We start from the raw sequence: 7,048 nt of genomic DNA, 5'->3' as shown, positions 1-7,048 counted from the left end.
CCCCAAGATCTGGTTGCCTCAGGGATGAGGAGACCCTCATGTACACCAGGTGATGCTGTGTAATCTTGCTCCTTAATTTAAAAACTATTGGTTGAATAAAGATGCCTACTTCCTATAGCTGGGCAGAAGAGAGGTAGGTGGGGCTTCAGTCCCTGGGGCTTGGAATCTGGGGCAGGGACCATGAGGAGGAGAGAGTAAAAAAGACACCATGAGGCAAGGAATCATGGTTTCCTGTCTCAGGGCTCCACTCCCTATCTCTGGAAGAGTCCAGAGGCTTCTACTAGGCTGAAATGATGACGCAAGGTTTCCACACATCTTTCCAGAATCCTGAAGGAACAAACTTAGAGACCAGAATGAGATTTCCTCATGAAAATGAAAATGGCCTTCTATCTCAGTAAAGACTCCCTTTCACAAAAGACAACATCATGCAGGGAAGGCAGCTCAGCAGATACAGCGTTTGATGCACAAGTGTGAGGAACTGAGTTCAGGTCCCCAGACCCAAGTAAAGCCAGCATTCACCTCTAATCTCAGCACACATCTGTAAGACCATCCTACAGAGAGAAGGGAGGGGAAGGCAAGAAACTCCCTGCCTCTGGGCCAGCTGGCCCCACACATGCAGCAGAAGACAGAAGATGTCTAAATGAATGTGGAAGGCAAGAACCAACACCTGAGGTTGCCCTCTGACTTCTACAGGCATGCCATGGCACACACATGGCTCACACATGGCATACAGATACACCAAAGCTTTGATTGGAAGATAGCTGCAACTCTTGTCTTTGCCTGCAAACATAGCATCTATGGCCTCCTCACTACCCTGTGAGTTTGATGCTCAGGTGGGTATCCCGAGATGCTGCACATGCAGACCTAAAGCAAAAGTCATCTTGTTTGAGTTATCTATTCTCCTCTGAAGTGTATCATTTTTCTTTGTTGAACAATGACTAAACAAAAAGAGAGAAAGAGGAGTTGAGCTATCAAACTGTGCTTCGTTTTTCTAAGATCTGCCTTTTGTCAGTGAAGATATGTAGTTTTTCCAATCCAACCTTTCTTTGATACTGCCAAGAACACTAAGTCCCCCATTCTTTTTTGAGCCTGGGAAATGTATGTAACTGTTATTTCTCCTGCTTTCTGTCTCTGGAACACTAACAAAGGAACAGCTATGCTCATTCTGAACATGTTGCCTGTGACTGACTATAAAGTCTTTGGGGGACACCAATGAAAGAAGCCGGCCTCTATGCCAACTGGTTAGAAACCATTTTGATCCCCAATCCTTATCCACAGGGCAGCCAAGGTCTCCAGTGTAAAACAGTGAACACTTAGGGGACCCCGTCGATCTGTTTCTGGAACATTTGCTTCATTCCTCTGGCAAGGGAGGAGTCTTTAAACATCAGCTGCCACAAAGGACTCTGGGAACTTGTCCACACTAGCTGCCAAAGAGGACCATGCTTCAAATAATGAAAACGGATGGTTGTTACTATAGCTCTTGAAATTTTTATGGGACAGATGTTTCTCCCTGAGAGAGCTGCGTGTTACCTTCAAGAGCACCTTTGCTGAATGAAGATCTATAAAGCCAGAAAATTGATCAATACTCTCTTAACTTCAAGAACACTGGAAAGATGTCTGCACCCGGGCAAAAAATTAAAATAATGAGTGTGACTCCCAACAGCAAGTCTCCACCACATGAGACAGCCGACCAGGTGTCAGAGACTATATTAGTGTAAATGGAAAGGGAATTCTTCGTCCAGTCCCTTTTATTAATTACTAAAATTACTAATTTCATAATTTACCAATTATGCATCCAATGGGACACAGAGCCATTCATCTAGTGCTGATGGGCTGCACCAAAAATCCCCTAAAGGTATCTTTTATTTGTCAGATGTATGGCAAAGTTTCATATTTATTATTATCATTATCATCATCATCATCTAGATTTTGCTTTTAAAGTCTAGAATAATAGATACTGTGAAGAGTATAGACTGAATGGTTGGCCAAGGACTCACAGGGATCATGGCCAGTGACGAGAGAACAATAGAGAAGTAGAATGTCCTCCCTCCAGCATCCTGGAGTTCTCTCAGGGCTGATCTTGGCAGGTGGTTCTGTCCTCAGGATCTTGGGTTCTGTGCCTATACCCTCTTTTTCGTCATCCTAAATTCCCCTATTCCACGATCTCAGATGGCTGTAAAATGGATGTGAGATCTCCTGCCTTTTTCTTATTTGCTTTTAAAGTTTGTATTGTGTTTTATGTATGTGGCATGTGTATGTGTCCACATGGTTACCATGGCACCCCATGAGAAGGTCAGAGGCCATCTTGCAAGAGTTAGCACTCTCCTTCCAGCATGGGGTCTTGGGAATGGAACTCAGATCTTCAGGCTTGACACGAAGTGCCTTTGTCCATCGAATCATCTTTCTTTACTGTACAATCCCATCCTGATAGCTAGAATTCCAAGGGAACAAATACCAAAATAATTCGTGCTGGCATTATTAAAATTATAATAAAACTATTGGGCTACACTCCACAAAGATCTAGCCATATTTCTCTGAAGCTAGTTGAATACTTTACTTATAACACCTTTTGGCAGGGAAGGGTGCGGTTACCCAAACTGCTGATGGTCACTAATATCTCTCAAGACAAACCCCTACAAACCCAATATAGGAATTCCCAGAACCCAAGGGCATCTCAGCCCTGTTCTTGTTTTTAGATAAGATCCCAGTTTGTAGCCCAAACTGTTTTCAAACTCTCAATCCTCCTACCTCAGCTTTCTAAGCGCTGGGATAACACGTATGGACCTTCATGTGATGCCCAGCCTCCAGCCAAAGTCTACCCAGGAGTGAACGTCAAAATCTTTAAAGAGAGTTAGTGTAAAACCCCAAGGAGATTTGGGAAGCAAGAGGAGTCAGGGAAAGAGTGTGATGAAGAAAATACCTCAGCACAAGGCAGACTGCTTTCAAAAGCTTTTCAGTCGTAATTAGCAAGGTGATGCTAAACTTGATACAGAATTTGAAGACAGAATGCTTTGTCTTCTTCATAGCTTTAATATAATAGATCCAGCATTTTTAGTTGATGGCTGTCATCACCTGTCCATCAGATTCCAAAGAAATAGACCCAATAGCAGCACATGTGTGCACATGTGTGTGTGCACATGTGCATGGTATTCTAAGAAGGTGGATCGTATAATTGTGGAAGGTTACAAGTCCAAAATCCACAACATTGACCAATAGGCTACAGACTCAAGGAAATGACGTACAACCTGAGTCAGTAGTTAAGCTACAGACAGAAACTGCTCCTTTCAAGTCAGTCCTTCTACAAAGACCTTCAACTGAAGAGAGACTCAGCCACATTACGAAAGGTAATCTGCTCTATTAGTCTACTGATCAGGCTAACTTCATCTTAAATATGCCTACACTGAGAGGGCATGGGGGGGGATTGTTATATTTAAATTAAAAACTGTAATGTCATAAGAAAAAAATTTTAATATATGCTAATATTTTAGTTTAAAAAATGAGATAAAATGCCCACACAGAAACATCTAGAATGATATTTGACCAAATATCTGAATACCACAGTTTCACTGAGTAGATTCAGAAAACTTAATCCCTATATATCCATCCATCCATACATACATACATACATACATTATTCAACCAGTGGTGTGGCAAAATACAGTGTGGTGTAGTGTGGTGTGGTGAGACATAATATCTTATGCTATGGCATAGTGTGGTGTAGTATGGTGTGGGGTGCGGTGGGATGGGATGGGATGGTGTGGAGTGGTATAATATGGTATTGTGTAGTGTAATATAGTGTCCTATGGTATAGTGTGGTGTGGTGTATTCGTACTATGGTATATGGTGTGATGTGGTGTGGTGCAGTATAAGGGGCTATGGTATATGATGTGGTATGGCACAGCATACAGTGTGGTGTGGTGTTTTTGTCTGCAGCACTAAGTCATCACCTGCAGGTCACAATGTGAGGTCAACACTCCGCACCTGAGCTATGCCCTGGACCCCAACGAATACTGCAGTGTGCAAAGCCTTCTCTACTGAATGTCACCGACACACAAAGCACGGTCCTTTCCCTTGTGTTTTTTATTGATAACACATAATGATGAGTTTTTCCAATCAACTGCTTTCATAGATTTTGTTTGTTTGTTTGTTTGTGTTTTGAAGACAGGCTCTCACTATGAAGTTCCGGGGAGCCTGAAACTCAATATATACCTGGAACTCAGAGCTCTTCCTGCCTCTGCATCCTGAGTACTGGGATTAAAGGTGTTGCACCACCACACCTGACAACTTTAGCACATTTCTTAAAGCCATGTTCCATTGCTGCCTTAGAGAGCTGACCCAAAGATAATGTGCTTAAGGACATTAAATATGTCCTTAATGGCTTAAGGACACTAAATATGCTACTCTTCTAAAGTTATGAATAAAAAAATACCTTCATGTATATTTTAAATCACACACAGCAATGCTCTAAGCAGAATGTAGGTTCTTCTTGTAGAAATAAATTGTCTTCTTGCTAGAATTGTGCAAACCAAGGTCTCATTTATAAGGTCTTGCATTTGCAAATTTTTAAAAAATAGTGCCTTGGAGCAATTAGGCTATTTTAATGACCAATGAATATTTGGAAAGCACAAAACGATGTGGGTTAAATGGGAAGAAAATGAAGTATGTTGTTGTTGTTGCTGCTGCTGCTGCTGCTGCTGCTGCTGCTAAGATGGGGTCTCAATGAAGGCCTGGAACTCACTATGTAAACCAGGATGGCCTCTAACTGAGAGACTTTCCTGTCCAGCCCCCTGCCCCTGCTGCTGCCCTCATCTCTGCCTCTAGGGTGCTGGGAATAAAGACAAGCACCCAGCTAACTTGATTTAAAAAGACAGATGATAATTTGGGTGTTCAGCTAAGTCATCGAGTTGTCTTTGTTATTATTTTATTTGCAGGTGAGGAGAGAGCCGCCCTGTATCCTGTTGTAACTGAGTCAGTCGTACCCATCAAACAGAACGGGGAAATGCAGATTGAGAATTAAACATGTTTGATGGTACTCTAGTCCTAATGGGATTTTCATTAAAAAGAGAAAGGCTTTCTCCATTGCAAATTTTCATAAGCAGTGATGGGAGAAATCAGTTGGACATATGAACAAATACCCAAAAAAAATCCTGTGTGTCTTTTGTTTCATATTTATGACATTAGTATGTTAAGAATACCATGTGAAACTATTTCATCTGATAGTCTGCATTTAAAAGAGGGGTTTCTAAAGGGGATTATAAATTATGCCACATTCTGTCTCAAAGTAGAGTGGTGTATCAGCAGGCCATGCTTAGGGGTGCACAAATATTACTGATGTGCAAAAGCAATGTTCTGTATTCATTTTTACCCAGTGTAGAATTGCAGGAGCCCTGCCTCCAGATCCACTTAGCTATGAAGATGAAGATCACTCTCCTCTTCAGAAGGTCCCAGTCCTGCTGTCTACTAAAATCCTAGGGGCTCCCAGTTCTGTCACTCTCTATCTATGTGACATTGGACAGTCTTTCCACCTCTCTCCATCTCCTTCCCACCCCAGCATCTTCTTCTGTAAATCTGAGCTCATGAAGGCTTTATAACAGTGCCTTGCACATATGTGAGTGAGAACTATGGCAGCTCTCACCACACACAGTAGGACCAAAGCTTGGTACCATCATGGTTACTTGCATCATAATTCATTTCTCCAGTATCCTACCCTGCCTTTGTCTGATTCTAGGGGAATCCAAATTGAGAGAATTTAGGAACCTCCACAGTCAAGGGAAGGCAGTTGTGTAGTCTTTAGAACTCACAAGGAAGAGCCCAGATGGCCAGTGGCATCTCTCTGCATGGCTCTTCACATCCTTAACATGTGTCATGGCTTAGCTGTGAAGTGTTTCCTGAAGCTCATGTGTGGAAGGCTTGGCTCCAAATGCAGCAACGTTCAAAAAGAAGGTTCCGAGGAGTGACTGAATTCTGAGGACTCTTTATCAGTGAATTTAATGGGACATGGTAGAAATTGGAAGAAGAAGGCCCTGGCTGGGGACATGTCCTCAAAAGATATAACCTGTCCCAAGTACCTTCCCACCTCTCTCTCTCTCTCTCTCTCTCTCTCTCTCTCTCTCTCTCTCTCTCTCTCTCTCTCTCCTTCTTCTCCTTCCTTCTCCTTCTCCTTCTCCTCCTTCTCCTTCTCCTCCTTCTCCTTCTCCTTCTCCTTCTCCTTCTCCTTCTCCTTCTCCTTCTCCTTCTCCTTCTCCTTCTCCTTCTCCTTCTCCTTCTCCTTCTCCTTCTCCTTCTCCTTCTCCTTCTCCTTCTCCTTCTCCTTCTCCTTCTCCTTCATGGCCAGCATGTGGTGAGCAACTTTGTTTCACCACAGCCCTGGACCTCACAACGGACTTGAAACAATGAAGCTAGCCAACCAGGGACTGACACCAAAGTAACTCTTTACCAGCTGAAACCAAAGTAAATGTTTCTTCTTTTAAAGTGGTTTTTCAGGTGTTATAGTCACTAACAAAACAAACAAACAAACAAAAACAAAACTAGTAACTAACATAATTTGGGTGGAGTCTGACCTTTACAACTCTGGTAAACTATAATTGCTATCTAATCGCTTAGGGAGGAACTTAAATTAGGTCTCTTATATTTTTGCATATAGAAAAGATCTTAAGGACAGACCCTCCACAGCTTCCCAGTTTCCTATGACAATGAAAAATCCAAACTATTATATTCAACCTCAAACTCATTGGTACTTAATAGTGGGACATAGGGGCTGGGGAGATCACCCAGTGATTAAAAGTGCACACTGCTCTTGCAGAGGACCAGAGTTTGATTCTAGCACCCACACCCAGAGGCTCATTACCACCCATAATTGCACCAGCTCTGGGTGTATCTAGCGCCCTCCTCTGGCCTCCACAGGTACCTGCATGCATATGCACATGCGCATCCACTCAGAGGCACACACATTCACGTAATTTCTTTTTAAAATCTAAAAAAAAAAAAAAAAAAAAAAACCCACAACAACAGGAGTTTGTATGTTAGTCACTGATAGCAAATACAACAG

Source organism: Mus musculus, chromosome 8 (assembly GCF_000001635.26).
Source record: "Mus musculus strain C57BL/6J chromosome 8, GRCm38.p6 C57BL/6J".
NCBI classification, from domain to species: Eukaryota; Metazoa; Chordata; class Mammalia; order Rodentia; family Muridae; genus Mus; species Mus musculus.
Note: the sequence above shows the minus strand (reverse complement) of the source record.